The sequence below is a fragment of the Pelobates fuscus genome, chromosome 1, assembly GCF_036172605.1.
Source record: "Pelobates fuscus isolate aPelFus1 chromosome 1, aPelFus1.pri, whole genome shotgun sequence".
NCBI classification, from domain to species: Eukaryota; Metazoa; Chordata; class Amphibia; order Anura; family Pelobatidae; genus Pelobates; species Pelobates fuscus.
In genome coordinates this window covers 306,806,610-306,821,715 of record NC_086317.1, presented here as the reverse complement: position 1 = coordinate 306,821,715, position 15,106 = coordinate 306,806,610, and positions in this window count along the sequence as shown.

The window sequence follows — 15,106 nt, the reverse complement described above, 5'->3', positions numbered from 1 at the left end:
ACCCCTTCTCAAGTCCTGCTTGAAGAGATTCCAGGATATTTGAATGAGAAGGATTAAAGTCAATGTTGTTTGCTCAAGATTCAAATGTCTCCCAAACACAATGGTAGCAGTTCAATGTGGATCTTTTTCTGGTCTTTCTGGAGTATTGATAACAGCTTATGACAAACCTAGTTGTGGGAGCCTTTCCCTTTCCGTTTCAGGTTCAGCTGAATGGGTTTGGGATAAACTATTGATCCTTGTACCAACAGATTTTTTTCTCAATGGCAGTATCCTGTGTTTCTCCAAACTAATTTTGCTCAGTAGCGGAAAGCAAGGTCTCCTGGGCCACACTGGGATGATTGCTATAACCTTGCTTCCTTCCATCCACACTTTTCTCACCAAACAGTGTATCATCGGTTGAGAGAGCGCACATTTTCCTTCTAGAAGACGATATGGACGAATGGAGAAGAATTTTGGAACCTGGGTATTTTGGCCAGTTGCCATCAAGTCAATCTGAGGAGTGCCCCACCTTAGAGATACAGTTCTGAATACTACTCGTAAAGTTTCCATTCTCCCAAGAGAATCTCTGATCTGCTAAGACAATCCACTAAAATATTTTCTGGGTCTGGTTAATAGACTGCTTTCACACCCCGGAGATAGGTCTGAGCAAAGTCTATCAGTGGAGAAAATTCTTTCAATAGGAGTTTGCTTTAAGGGCCACCTTAATGGTTCACATATGAGGCCACCGCACTGTTGTCCATTTAAATCAGAACCCATGAGTTTGCAATGTAGAGAAGAAATTCTTGTAGAACTTTGGATATTGCTCTCAATTCTCTTAGATTGTAATGCAATTTTCTCTCTCCGCTGGACCATATATCTTGTTTCTATATGTTTCCATACTGTGCTCCCCAGCCTCTTAAGCTCGCATCCATGGTGATAGTGTGCCAGATTGGTTCTTATACTGGGAAACCCTGGGAGAGGTTTTTCTTTTAGGCCCATCACTGTTCTTTTACAAACTGAAGAATTATGATTGTCTGCTCCCAGTTTTATCTTTTCTTGTCAAATAGTCTTAAAAAGCCCACCTAAATAGGACGTGTCTTCAATTTGGAAAATTTTACAAGACTTATTGTTGATGTCAGTGAGCACAAAAGACAAACTCTCTTGCTGTCTTGTTCTTCTCCTGAATTCTGATCATCCATTCTATTATCTATAACTGCGCCCAGCAAAACAATCTATGTTAAGGAATCAATTGACTCTTTTCCAGATTTATTATCCACACATGAGCTAGAAGACATTTTATAGTCACTTGGGTGTTTAGAAATAGCTCTTGGTGAGAGGAACCTACTAAGAGGATATCATCTAGGTAGTATAATTTCTAGATGTTCTCTTCCCGTAGGAATTATACCACTATTATAAGAATCTTGGGAAAGGTCCATGCAGCCAGACTCAACCCAAAGGGATGACCTCTGAATGGATAGTGATTCCCTAGAATCCAAAATTGCAGAAACCGGACATGATCTTTGTGAATTGGGATCTGATAGTATGCCTCTTTAAGATGTATAGATGTCTCCTCTTTCCTCTATCGTCAACATTTTCAAAATAATTGTCGAAATAGATTGCATCTTGAAAGATCTTTTTTTTTAAATGTTTGGAAGAAGAAGTTTGGAAATGCACTCCTTCATGGCCTTTTCTTTTGTTCCTCTTGCAACATGAGATCGTATGAATATGGCTTTTGTCACGAATGTCGCAAATTCTATACTGTAGCCATCTCCGATTGTGGATAGGACCAAATACTCTGATGTTTCTGGTCCAGACAGGGTAAAAAGATGAAGCTATCCTCCGATAACTCCTGGCTGGATCTGTGCAATGACAACCAGTGATCAGTGCTGGGCAGCATTAGTCCAGCACTAATCAACCTCTGCAGCCATCATATATAGCTTGGTTGCTACATCTAAGTGCTGCTTCAAAGTGTGATTGGAAATATTCTGGAATAAACTGAAGATAATCTGAGGGAAAAAAAAAAAGTTAAGATTTGTTTGATTTAAATTATTCACCACATTAAAATGGCAGACTTAGTTCAGTGTAATAGTTGTTATGCATTGTTTCACGTTCCACTTTTTGGAGATTTGGATGCTGTCTAATCTGTAGACGGTTCTCTATATTGCAGCAGGAGATTGTATTTTTGTAGTCTAAGATTTGAAAATTATTTGGTAAACAAACTCAGACAGGAACTGCTGCAAAGCCACTGCCGCAGAGATGTACTAGTAATGGCAGATGGATCACTGTAGGATCTGGCAGACTTAGAGTTGTGGATAAACACACAAACAGCACCCCCACCCCACCCACACACACACACAGCACCCCCCCCCCACACACACACACACACAGTACACTATCAGCACCCTTACAAACACACAGCACCCTCACACACAGTACACTATCAGCACCCTCACATACACCACACACAAACAGCACCCTCACAAACACACGACACCCACACACAGCACACTAACAGGACCCTACCAAACACACACACACAGCACACTACCAGTACCCTCACACACAACTAGGCTAAATTAAGAGCGATGTGGCAAAAAGTTGTGAAAGCAACAACGGTTTCAACAGAAAAAACATTTAGTATATGATAATCACGAACAAAACTTTTAAACAACTTGTATACTCTGGGGTAGGCTTTCCTTGTATTAGGGGACAAGCCTGCCTGTGCGAGAGACCTACTGTGTTGTAATAGAGAACTTAAAGCATAATTAGTTCTGTGAAGCTTGGAGGTTCCCTGGGTTGCGGGTTCGCTGATGGCTGAGGCCTGAAAAATTCCTGCAAATTCAAGCGTAAGAGAGCATCAGCAGCGTTATTTTGAACACCCAGAAGGTGAATCCAGGTTATGCAGAATTGAAGATTAGTTGCTAGCCAGGTCAGTCTCAGCTGGCCAAGAGTCGTATAGCCACTCCTCACCGAAAATAGCTGCATACCCTAATGCACTTGAAGCATCGGTCCAAATTACAGGGGAATCGTCAGAAATGGGTGGAACAAATAGCGACCTGCCACTCCAAGATGATAGGAACAGCTGCCACATTTGTAGATCAGCTCTAGCTGACTCGTCTAAGGAAGTTGTGGAGTCATCGTCAGGGAGACAGTCAAGGCCGTCTTTAACACGGGGCAAACGGGGCAGCTGCCCCGGGCCCAGTTTCTCTTGGGGGGCCCGAGGCACCTGCCCAGTGGGCCCCGCTGCCCTCATCAATTTATTTTTTTCCCCGTCCTCTGAGTTCCACAGGGTGGCCCATGCACTTAGGGCCACCCAGAGGGCTTGTATCAGCAGGGGCCCGGTCGGGCGCTGTTCCCCTTTGACACCGCGACCGGGCCCCTTGCTTTCCGGCAGCCGGCTGGGAGGAAGTGAGAGCCGCAAGTTACTTCCTCCCATAAAGAGAGGAGCTGCATGGAAGGTGGCAGGAGGAGTCGCGAGTGAGAGAGGACGAGGCTGCAGTGAGGATGGGGGATCCTCACTCCCATCATCCTCAGGCACCACACTGGACCCCAGGGAAGCCACCCTCCAGCAAAAAGTAGGAAACTGAAGGGTGGGTTTAAAGACATACTGACACACATGTAAAATGTACATTTGTTTGTCTGTGTGTCAGTATGTCTGTCTGTGTCAATATATCTGTGTGTCAGTATGTCTCTGTGTGTGTCTGTCAGTATATCAGTCTGTGTGTGTCAGTCTCTGTGTGTGTGTGAGTATATCAGTCTGTGTGTGTCAGTGTATGTGCCTGTATGTTTGTCAGTATTTCTCAGTGTATGTGGGTGTCAAATACAACCCTGCAAACATGGGAAATTGGTAGAGCCCCAGCTGTCGAAGCATTGTTGGAGTTGCACGACAGATGGGGTTCAACCTTTTAGTCCAATCTTGCAATTGGGTGCAATTCTACTTTAGTGCCGCCACTGCATTGGGATGAATGCCGTGATTGCATACCAGGGAGTGAGGGCCAAGGCGGCAGGTCCCAGGGGGCCCAAGCAAACGCTTGCCCAGGGTCCAGTCGTTATTAAAGATGGCCCTCGAGACCGTGCAATAGTGAGAGGATTCTGGAAATGAAAGACCTACCCTGAGGAATTATTCTCATAGCAAAATTTAGAGAACAGAGTAGTGATTGTAGCTGTTTCCTGGTGCAAGTGTCTTGTGACGTGCAGATGTTTATGTAAGAAAGAATCCGGTCTACTTTCTCTTGAGGCAGGCTGGCCTGCATAGAGACAGAATTGAGTGTAATTCCCAGGAAAGTAATCACCGTGTTGGGACCTTCTGTTTTGTCCTGGGCTACACGGACTCCTAAGTCTTTGAACAGAGTGAGCATGTGATTAAGACTGTGGGGCGTGTGTTCGTGTGGTTCAATGGTGAGGAAGTCGTCTAAGTAATGTATGACTACTGGACATCTGCAAAAGTTCAGTAGAAGCCAGGTTAAAGGTTCGGCGAATATATCGAATAACTAAGGGCTACTTTTGGATCCGAAGGGAAGTCTGGTAGCGAAATAGTAGCTGTCTTGCCACTGAATTCCATGCAGATGCCTGAGTGACTGATCAACGGGAAGTAGTTTAACCCCTTAAGGACAGACGACGGATATATTCCGTCATGATTCCCTTTTATTCCAGAAGTTGTCATTAAGGGGTTAAAGGCGTTGGTAATGTCAGATTTACTCAACCAAGCAGCCTTCCCGGAATGAATGATTACTTGGATGGCATCGTCAATTCTGGCATATTGAAGGAAAAGTCTTCTGACGGGATCAGTGCATTAGGCTAGGTCAGGGATAGGCAACCTTCGGCTCTCCAGATGTTGTGGACTACATCCCCCATAATGCTCTTACACACATAATGCTGGCAAAGCATCATGGGAGGTGTAGTCCAAAACATCTGGAGAGCCGAAGGTTGCCTATCCCTGGGCTAGGTGTAGGGGATGAGTGAGGTGCTGAAAAGGCAATCAGTCTCTTTTTATGGTTATATTTCCCTGTAGCGATTCCTAGAGGGTTTGTCTTCCAGGAAGTGAAAGGAGGAGTAGAGAAAGGACCTATCATGAAACCATTGGTGATTTCTTTCTGTAAGGTATTTGTATGCTGTCTGGGTCTGTGAGTGCCGACTGTAAGTTGGGGCATTCCAAAATACCAGTGGGGAGTGACACGAACCCTGTGTGAAACCAGCCGTGAGAAATTCCACTAGATTAAAAGGAGGATGATTAGACAGGTAGCGTTGCAACTTAGGTACGTTTATTTGAGTGGAAGATTTGTTAGGGTACAATCTGTTGGGGCACATTGTTTTGGCATGTGCTCTGAAACACAGTGAGCACACGTGAAGAAGCCTACAAGCACTATAACTGCAACCCCCGGCATTGAAATTATTGCAGACTTGTGCTTTACCTAGAAAAACAATTGGCCTGCCTAGTTTGTCTCTCACTTCCCTCTGGGTCGTGTTGGATTGGTAACCAGTATTGGTGCTACTGGTAGAAGGGGTCGCAACGTTTTCAGGACAGAAATTGACTGAATGTGCAGCAGAAGAGCATATAGCGCATGAAGGGGTTTTAAGGCCTGCAAAATGCATTAGAAACAATTCCGTGTCTAGCTGTGCCCAATCAGTAATCGTATCGTACTGGGACAGCAATGCTGCGGATTTGGAAGTGAATGGCTTATGCTAATCATAAAATGCATAGCCCCTGTACTTGTATGCTAACTCAACCACTTTATGAAGGTACAAGTCAAGTTCCTCTCTACGGAGGGGGAAAGCTGTACAGATCACGTCTCTGTACAGACCGAATGCGAGGACAAACTTGGGGATGTTGCGTTTCCTATTTAGTCTAGGATCTCTATAAGCTCTGTTCTCTACAACGTCTTGAGATGCTATCAGTAGTGAGGCCAAGTTGATGTCCTTCCCCTCTATAATGTCACGTCTTAGAGACTGAGGAATGAGGTGAATAGGATTTATAATATTGGTAGCTCTATTAGCTGGTAGAGGGTTATCTTTACCTCCTGGGTTAGGTGCGGGCTGAGCGACGGGCACTGGAATCTCTGGAATATTATTTGACTCCAGATTATCCAACCTATTATTAATAGTTGCTACTGAAGAAACAAGGGAGGCCATCATGACATTAAACTCTGCAAGGCTATTTTGCACATTGAATTTAGAACTAGGGCCAGGCCTTTCGTTGTCTTCAGTAATATTTAATAAACAAAACAGTTCGGCTTTTCTGGCTGTAGCCGGGAAAGGAATATTCCTCTAAGTTCTGAGGTGATTTTAGGGATAGTCCAGGAACGATAGCTGGAAGCTGGACTTGGTGAATTGGGTCGTCTCTGTGAGCCTGATCTGAGTGGGGTGCTGGCGACCGACAGATCATCTCCTTGTGTAGAAGCGTTAGATATGCTACGAAGTGAGGCAGATGGACAAAGTAGGTATGGTACCGTATAGAACAGTAGTGACCCAGCTTACTAGGATAGTGCCTACTGGCAAAATTGTATTAACTAGCTTATGTTGGTGACAGGTGAAGCCCTGACTACTTGCCAAGTGGCTATGAGAGGCTCTACCTATGATTTGGCTCGTGGGGCCTTTGTGCCACTGAGGTGGGTGGCGGGGCGTTGGCCTCTCAGTAACACGTAAAAGAATGTAAAATGATTGGTCGTGACGGGTGAGTGCCTAACTATGACTTGATGCAAGGCTATAACTATGTATTGGGCCGATTGGGCATGAACCCCTGCACGGAAGGGCTGACAGTATGCCTTGCGGGATTGATGTGGGATTATTTAAAAATCCTTATTGTACTTGTATTCAATTATTGCACTAACTCCATTTTAACCTCATATTGTGAATCCTCCATTTTGTCCTCCTAACCTGACTTCTTCATTCCTCCATTTTGTCCTCATAACCTAACTTGTTCATTTTAAAACTACCTTACTTGACAGAATTTCCCAGCACATCTAATACAATAAGACAAAGACTGTATGTTCTAACAAAGACATGATTAACACAGGAATTGCTGACTTTTCCTTAACTTGCAACATAGTATAATTTGAAGGCCATGAGAACACAGTAGTAATGAAATGTTCTATTCATAAGAGACCTTGCACCTGGCCACGAGGCCTGAGATCACCGACCGTGTAAAATGACGCTCAAGACCCCCTTGTCCCCACCCGTGTCCAGAACAATCCCACCTCTTGGTGGGTGGGCACGGGACTAACCACTTAGTTTTTGAGCCAATTAATAATATTGATAGGTGGACACTAATCCCGACACTTAACAATTAATCCAATTAATGATGTTTATTTGCTGATATTCTAATAATCAATGATGACGTAAAATGCCTCTTAAAAGGGCCTGCGCGCCCGCTTTTTAATCACTTGCCAATAAATTTTCTCGAAGTTATTTTAACCTGAACCTTGTGTGTCAGACTTAATTACTTCAGCGTATATACGCAATTCAATTTTATTAATTTGGACAGGAACAGATAGACATTTAAACATTTTGGTTTACTGCTAAAAAGTACCATAACAACTTTGGCGCCCAACGTGGGGCATCGGGCTATGTCCGGCCGGTGAGCCGTCCTAAGGAAGACAAGGGTGGACGGAGGAATCCAGGGGGAAGGAAAGGAGATTGATCACCTCCAGGTACACGGTAGAGACTTCTGCAGAGCCACCGGTATGTTCCGGCCCCTTTGATTGACCCGTCCACGTGTCTGTGACTGCTTCCCGGGAGGACATCAAAGACAGGTAATATCTTGCCCGGTGTCTCGTTACTCACTTGTTTACCTGCATTTTAGTCTATCTGTTGCCTGGGTGTGTTTGAATTGTTTGCCTGTTTCCCCATTTTGAGATAAAGGGGGGTGGACCTGCAGGGGATTTGCCTGGGGTTCTCTGTTTTGCTTGTTTTCCCCTTTTTGGGATAAAGGGGGGTGGACCTGAGGGGACTTGCCTGGGTCTTCAGTTTGTCTGTCTATCTGTTTGTATTTTACCCCTTTTGGGATAAAGGGGGGTGGACCTGTGGATGCGTTCCTGGGGGTCTTCTGTTGCCTGTTTTACTCCTTTTAGGAACCACGGTGCTGTGGTTGTAGGGAAAAAGGGGGGTTGACCTGTGGATGCGTTCCTGGGGGTCTTCTTTGCCTGTTTACCTCTTTTAGGAGCCTCGTGGCTGTGGCTGTAAGGAAAAAGAGGATTGTTGGAACTGTGGATTTTGTGTAGACTCATAATTTCCTGTGATCCTTCTTGTGTCACTTTGAGAGCCTAGCTAGCTTCTTTGTGCACGTGGTAACCCGCAGCTTCAAGTGTGGAGGCTGAGGGAATTCCAGTTTTCTTTTGGTAACCACAACCCCGAGCGCTGGGGTTGGTGGAATTCCAGTTTTCTGTTTATTTGTGGTAGGGGACTTAGTCTTGTGGCAGGGGACTCTGTTTCCTGGGGGGATTCAAGTAGGCATTGCTTGTTTTCCGCATCACGTGGTAGTGAGACTTATAAGTGGGTTTTATAGGGGCACTACGGGAGTGAGGATAGAGGTGGCCACATTCTTGTGGACTGCTGTGCAGAGGGAGGCTGACGGAATTCGGACCGGTGTCAGTTGTTTTCCGTGGCCGCTGGTAGTGAGACTTATGAAAGTCGTTCTCCGAGCGGAGACACTACGGGGTTGAGGGAGGTGACTTTGGAGTAAGCACACGAGTAAAGGAAAGGGATTACTGTTGATTTCATTTGAACTGTGATACATGCACTGTATTTCAATTGTATTATTGTCTTGTTTGTCTAATTAGGAGTCTTATGAACTCCTGTGTCTGTCTCTAAGGATTTTCCTTGCCTTTCATCTTTTCTACACTTCCTATATTATTATACTATCCACTCCCATTTCTCTTAAAAGAGAAGTGATTGGTCACACACTTCTCACCTCGCTCCAATCCGTGTCTACCACCCCGGGTAGGCGGATTCAGTGACTAGTCTACGTTTTGGGAAGACGCACCTGAGAAAGTCCCACGATTCTCAGGTGGCAGTCGAGCATTGTAGACGTTCCTGTTCAGTTTTCCTTCTCTCTCCCTATATCTAGGACGCTGGTATAGGGGAAAAGGGATTATGGGGCAGGATTTAAGCAAGCCCAGTAAGGGCTGGTTAGCATGTGATTTAGTTGAGGACAGAGAGGGCGAGGAGATGGTTAAAGGTGTTGAAAAGATTGCAAAAGTATGTAAAATTGCTGTACCAACATGTGGAAGATTGCAACCAGAAAGTTGGCGTAGGTTACTGACAGAAAAGAAAGGCAAGCTTACAGATAATGGTTTATTAAAGACTGCTGAAGCATGGTACAGAGTAGCGAAGGCTATTCAGCTAGAAGGTTGGGTTGAAGAAGAAATAAATCACAAAGGTGTGAAATTGTTTGTGTATCATAATAATTGTGTTGCTGGGGTTTACCCTCAGCCAGCGCCCCAAAATGGCGCCCAGGGAATGTCTATCCCCAAGGTTCAGTCAGCAATAGGTGATAGCCAGCTGACTATGTTCCCCACTCCCAATCCTCCCAACACCCATCCCATCACCTCCCCTGTCTGCCCGGTCCTGAATTCTGATGGATCTTTCTTTTCCCCTTCCCCGTCTCTAACATTCCCATCATCCTCATCCATCCCTACGCTACCTGCTGTACCTACTCCTAACATTTCATCTGCCATTCCTTCCCTGCATTCTCTCTCCGTTAATGATCCCCTCCCCTCTTCATCCGCCCAGCTAACCACCTCCTCCACCCTTGCCCCGGCTCCTCCCTCTACACCCACCTCTACCAATCCCTCTCCGTCCCCTCCCATCTCCACCCCAGTCCAATACCCCACCTCCTTAAATGTAAATACCCACCCTACTCTCCTCCCCTCCCCAGCCTGGCCCTACCCATTCCCGTATCCCATGGCCCTGCCCTATCCAGGTTATCCGCAACCCCTTCCCCAAGCCACTCCCCAGGTTCCGGTCATGCCCAGTCCGGCACAGTCTGCCCCGGATGTGCCCACATCCAACATGGCCGCCACTTCTTCCCTTAATCCTAATGCAGTTCCTTTTCCGGCCACCAATATGGCGGCCCCCAGTACAACCCTGATGCCGGTAATTCCCGGTGACTACCTATCTGGTTATGACCCACTAACCTCCCCTGCATCTGGGACCCCCTTGCATCCCCCGGTCCTGTCACCTCACCCGGGCCCTGCACGCAAGAGAGCCCAGATCATAGAATTAGATGAGGAAGAGGAGGATAGGGTATCCCAGGACTCATTGGAGGCTGCAGGAGCCACTGCAGGAGCCTCAGCTCATTGTTCTATCGATGATCCCTTTGGACACAAGGGTCGGGGAGAACGGGCCCCTCCTAAGTATGTTGCTTTTAACCCCACTCAAGCTAGTGCATTAATGAAATCGCTCCCTGACCCAGAAAAACAGCCTATGCCTTTTTACCGAGGGATAGTTCAAATTCAAAAGACTTATTCCGCCGCATGCCGTGAGTTACTGAGCATTTGTGCTATTAAAGCAGGGGATGCATATTGGCCGAGCATGGCCCGTCACCTCAGTACAGATCTGCTTTCCAGTGATGTTGATTACCCCTCCGGGGTAACCTTTTGCAACCAATTAAGAGAATGGGCTAAGGACAAACTTGCAGATCAGGCTGCTGGCCTTACTGATGTTATTCAAGATAAAGGAGAATCAGTGGAAAGGTTTCATGCAAGACTGTATCAAATGTTTACAGATTTGGGGTTTGATCTTACTGACAAGATTCATTCACAAATGCTGTCAGGTGCGTTTGTCCAAGGTGTTAAAGACTCTATACGCAAGGGAATCATTGCTGCACGCCCTGAATATAAGGTTGTACCCCTGGATACCCTGCTTTTAGTTGCTAGAGGTTTGGAATCTGCTCAGACCCCAAGAAGACCCACTTCAGCTCCTCTCATGGTATCCCGCTCCACTCCAGTCCCAAGAGGTACCAGACCGGAGGAGGGGGGACATTGCTTTAATTGTGGAGCAAAGGGGCACTTTAGAAGTGACTGTCCAGAACCAAAAAAGGAGCCAAGGGAGCCCAGAAAGCCATCCAAGCCTGCCCCGGCTCCCAAAGCCACCAAACAGGTTCCAATAGTTGAGGAAACCGATGAATAGGAGATTGGCAAGCCTGTGTCCGTAACCCCTGTCATGGCAGTGTCTACAGGGGATAAGGGGGGGCCACTTGCCACAGTGACTTTGCCCATTGAAGGCCACCCTACCACATTTCTAGTTGACACAGGTGCAGCCCGTATTGTTCTGCGAGAACAAGACCTGCCAGACCCATCCTTCCTGTCAAATATTGATGTCTCTTGTGTTGGAGTGGATGGCCAGCCAAGACATAGCCCTTTAACAACTCCACTACGAGTTGGCTCTAGCCTGCTTGCTCGCTTTGTGGTATCCTCCACATGCCCAATTAACCTGTTAGGTGCTGATGTTCTCTCACGCCTCCAAGCATCCATCACCTTCACCCCAGACGGGCAGGTAGAAATGTCTACACCTCTATCTGAATCAGACACCTCAGCCCTGTGCTCCTTGCCTCTGATGCTGCATTTAGAAAAGCCCCGTGAGGAAGCAGCAGAATTAAGGTCCAATTTCCCAGAGGTATTAAAAACACAGGTGCCCGCCAAGTTATGGTCCTCAGGCCCAGAGGACATAGGTCACCTAAATGTTCCCCCTGTGGTGGTAAAGCTTATTCCAGGAGCTAAGTTACCAAGAAAGCCACAATATCCATTAAAACCAGCACAGGCTGCTGCCATTTCTATCCACATCAAGGCACTCTTAGAGAAGGGTGCCCTGGTAAAATGTAAATCTGAATGCAACACCCCATTATTTCCTGTGAAAAAGAAAACTCCAAAAGGTGAGCCAGAGAAGTACAGGATGGTCCAGGATCTCCGTGCTGTCAATGAAGCTACCGTCCTGGACACCCCTCTTGTACCAAATCCCCATACTCTGCTCTCTGGAGTCCCACCATCTGCAAAATTTTTCACAGTCATTGACCTGGCCAATGCCTTTTTCAGTGTCCCACCTGTCAATACCTGTCAATACCTGTTTGCTTTCACTCATGAGATGCAACAGTATACCTGGACTGTCATGCCCCAAGGGGCACAACATTCTCCAAGTCAATTTGCAAAGGCCATGGGTACCATCCTTGACCCATGGCAAGCTGAGCACCCAGAAGTTGTCTTGCTCCAGTATGTGGATGATCTACTGCTCTGTGGAGATGATATACCCACTACTGAAAAGTGTTCAATTAGTCTTCTTTCCTATTTGGCAGAACAGGGATGCAAAGCTTCACTCATCAAGCTGCAATTCTGCCAATCTTCAGTGATTTTCCTTGGACATTGCCTATCCCAAGGCACCAGACATCTTACTCGGGACCGGGTAAGAGCTGTACTGGACATTCCACCTCCAAGGACTTCAAAGTCTCTTCATGGCTTCCTAGGCCTCATTTCCTACTGCAGAGCATGGATCCCAGAAGCCTCTCTGCTTATGCAACCTCTCTATGATGCACTTAAGTCTGACCCATTCTGTCTGACCAATGAAGCTCTGGACAATTTCAATGCTCTCAAACGTGCCATTGCTTCTGCTCCTGCCTTGGGCCTACCTGACTACACCAAACCTTTCAAATTATTTGTCTCTGAAAGACAAGGCCATGCAACAGGAGTTCTCACCCAAACTAATGACTTAAGAGGCCGCCAGAGGCCTATTGGATATTTCTCATGTCAACTGGACATTGTGGCCAGAGGGACCCCTTCCTGCCTCAGGGCCGTTTTTGCTGCAAGAGAGCTCATAGAAAGAACCTCAGACCTGGTCCTTGGCCACCCTCTGGTTGTTTTGGCCCCTCATGACATTTCTGCCATCATCAACCAAGTCCAGCTCAAGCACGTGTCTCCAGCCAGACACCTGCGCCTACAGTGTCATCTTCTTTTGCCTGACAACATTTCCATCCAGAGATGTCAAGTGCTTAATCCATCCACTCTTCTTCCACTCCCTGAGGGGGGTATCTACTATGGATTCATCACGGATGAGACCTACATTTACCTGCTCTGTGGGTGTATCAAGAAGATCATGCACCCACATTTGACATTTCAAGAAAATGAGAATCCTCTCTGTGAAGGCCCAGATTACGCCTTCTGTACCATGTGGTACAAACCAAACATTACTCCCGAACCTTGCTATGAAGATGAGCTTTACCACTGGACTGATGTGAAGCTCACTGCTCAAGATTTCTATTGTGATTCTGAAGGCAATAGCATGGTCTTGGTCCAACTACCTCAACAACTTAACTACCTCTACCGCCATTGGGATACCGCTATCCCACATATTCCTGTTACCAAGTTGAAGACAAGGTCATGGAATGATCTTGGGCCCATGGCAAAGCTATGGGCCACCATGGATGAAGAACAGCTACAGGAAAATGGTATTGCCAAATACCCAACAACTGACCTTCTAGAAGCATGGCCACGCCATTTCCTAGAAAAGGAATTTCAAGATCTGGTCATAAAGAATGATTATGACCCAGAAACACCTCATGACTGTTTCGAACAGATGAAAATGGAAACAGTGCACTTACCAACTGTACATGAGAACCCATTACCAGATCCAGATTTTACCCTGTTTGTGGACGGTTCAAGATATGCTGATGAAGAAGGAAGATACCATACAGGATATGCCGTAACCACAACAGATGAAGTTATCAAATCATCATCTTTACCACCAGCAATGTCTGCGCAAGAAGCTGAATTACAGGCTCTGACTTCAGCATGCAAAATTTCCGAAGGAAAACGTGCCAACATCTATACAGATTCAAGATATGCTCTGGGTGTGGCACATGACTTCGGCCTAATTTGGAAGACAAGAGGATTTCTTACCACCGCCGGTACACCAGTCAAACACAGCACTGCAATCAAGGAGCTAATGGATGCCCTCCTACTCCCTAAAGAAGTGGCCGTTTTGAAAGTCAAGGCCCATGGGAAATTGGATACAGATGAAGCAAAGGGCAACCATTTAGCTGATCAGGCTGCTAAGCTAGCGGCCAGGGATCTGCAGGAAGTGGATGAAGAAGTGTCCGGACAAGAAGAAGAAGAAGTTCCTATTTTTGCTCTGCAAACTCTTCCTACTGATTTGCGAATTTTGCGAGAACAGCAAGCTGCAGTCACTCCTGAAGAAATCCAGAAATGGAAAAAGAAAGGAGCTGTCCAAAAGGACGGAGTATATTACAACAACTTCAAATTTTGTCTTCCCAGAAAATTATATCCAGCAGTTGTCCAATGGGCACATGGGCCTGCACACCTGTCAAAAGAATTGATGGCCGCCCTCATACAGAAGTATTATGAAGCACCTGGAATTACAACATTGATCAATAGCTTCTGCAAGGCCTGTGTCATTTGTGCAAAATGCAATCCAGGAAAACCAATCAAGGTGCCTGCAAAACACCTGGCGAAGCCCATGTACCCCTTTCAGAGAATTCAAATTGACCACATCCAAATGCCCAAGAGTGGGGCCCCATGAATATGCACTAGTCATAGTGGACATGTTCTCAGGCTGGCCAGAAGCCTACCCAGTGGCCAATATCACTGCAAAAACAACCGCAAAGCGCCTACTTACAGATATTGTATGTAGATTCGGACTCCCAGAAGTCATTGAGAGTGATCAAGGCCCAGCCTTTACAGCAACAGTGACTAAAGAAATTTGGACTGCTCTAGGGGTGACTCTAGCCTTCCACACCCCTTACCACCCACAAAGTAGTGGTAAAGTGGAGCGCATGAATGGCACTTTAAAAACCAGAATGTTAAAAATGTCACAAGAAACAAAGATGCCCTGGCCAGAAAGCCTGCCAATAGCTTTATTTAGTGTTAGGCACACACCTAGAGGGAAGCATTCACTGTCCCCATATGAGATTCTATTTGGGACAGCACCCAGACTAGGTTGTTATTATCCGCAGCAGTTGCAGCTCCAATCAGATGTTTTAGTAGACTATGTAACTGAACTTGCAAGTGCCTTAAACAAAATACATGCCCAAGTTTTCTCTTCAATTCCAGATCCCGATTTGGATACAGGTACCCATAACCTGCTCCCCGGAGATTGGGTTCTGGTCAAGAAGTTTGTATGGAAAAAT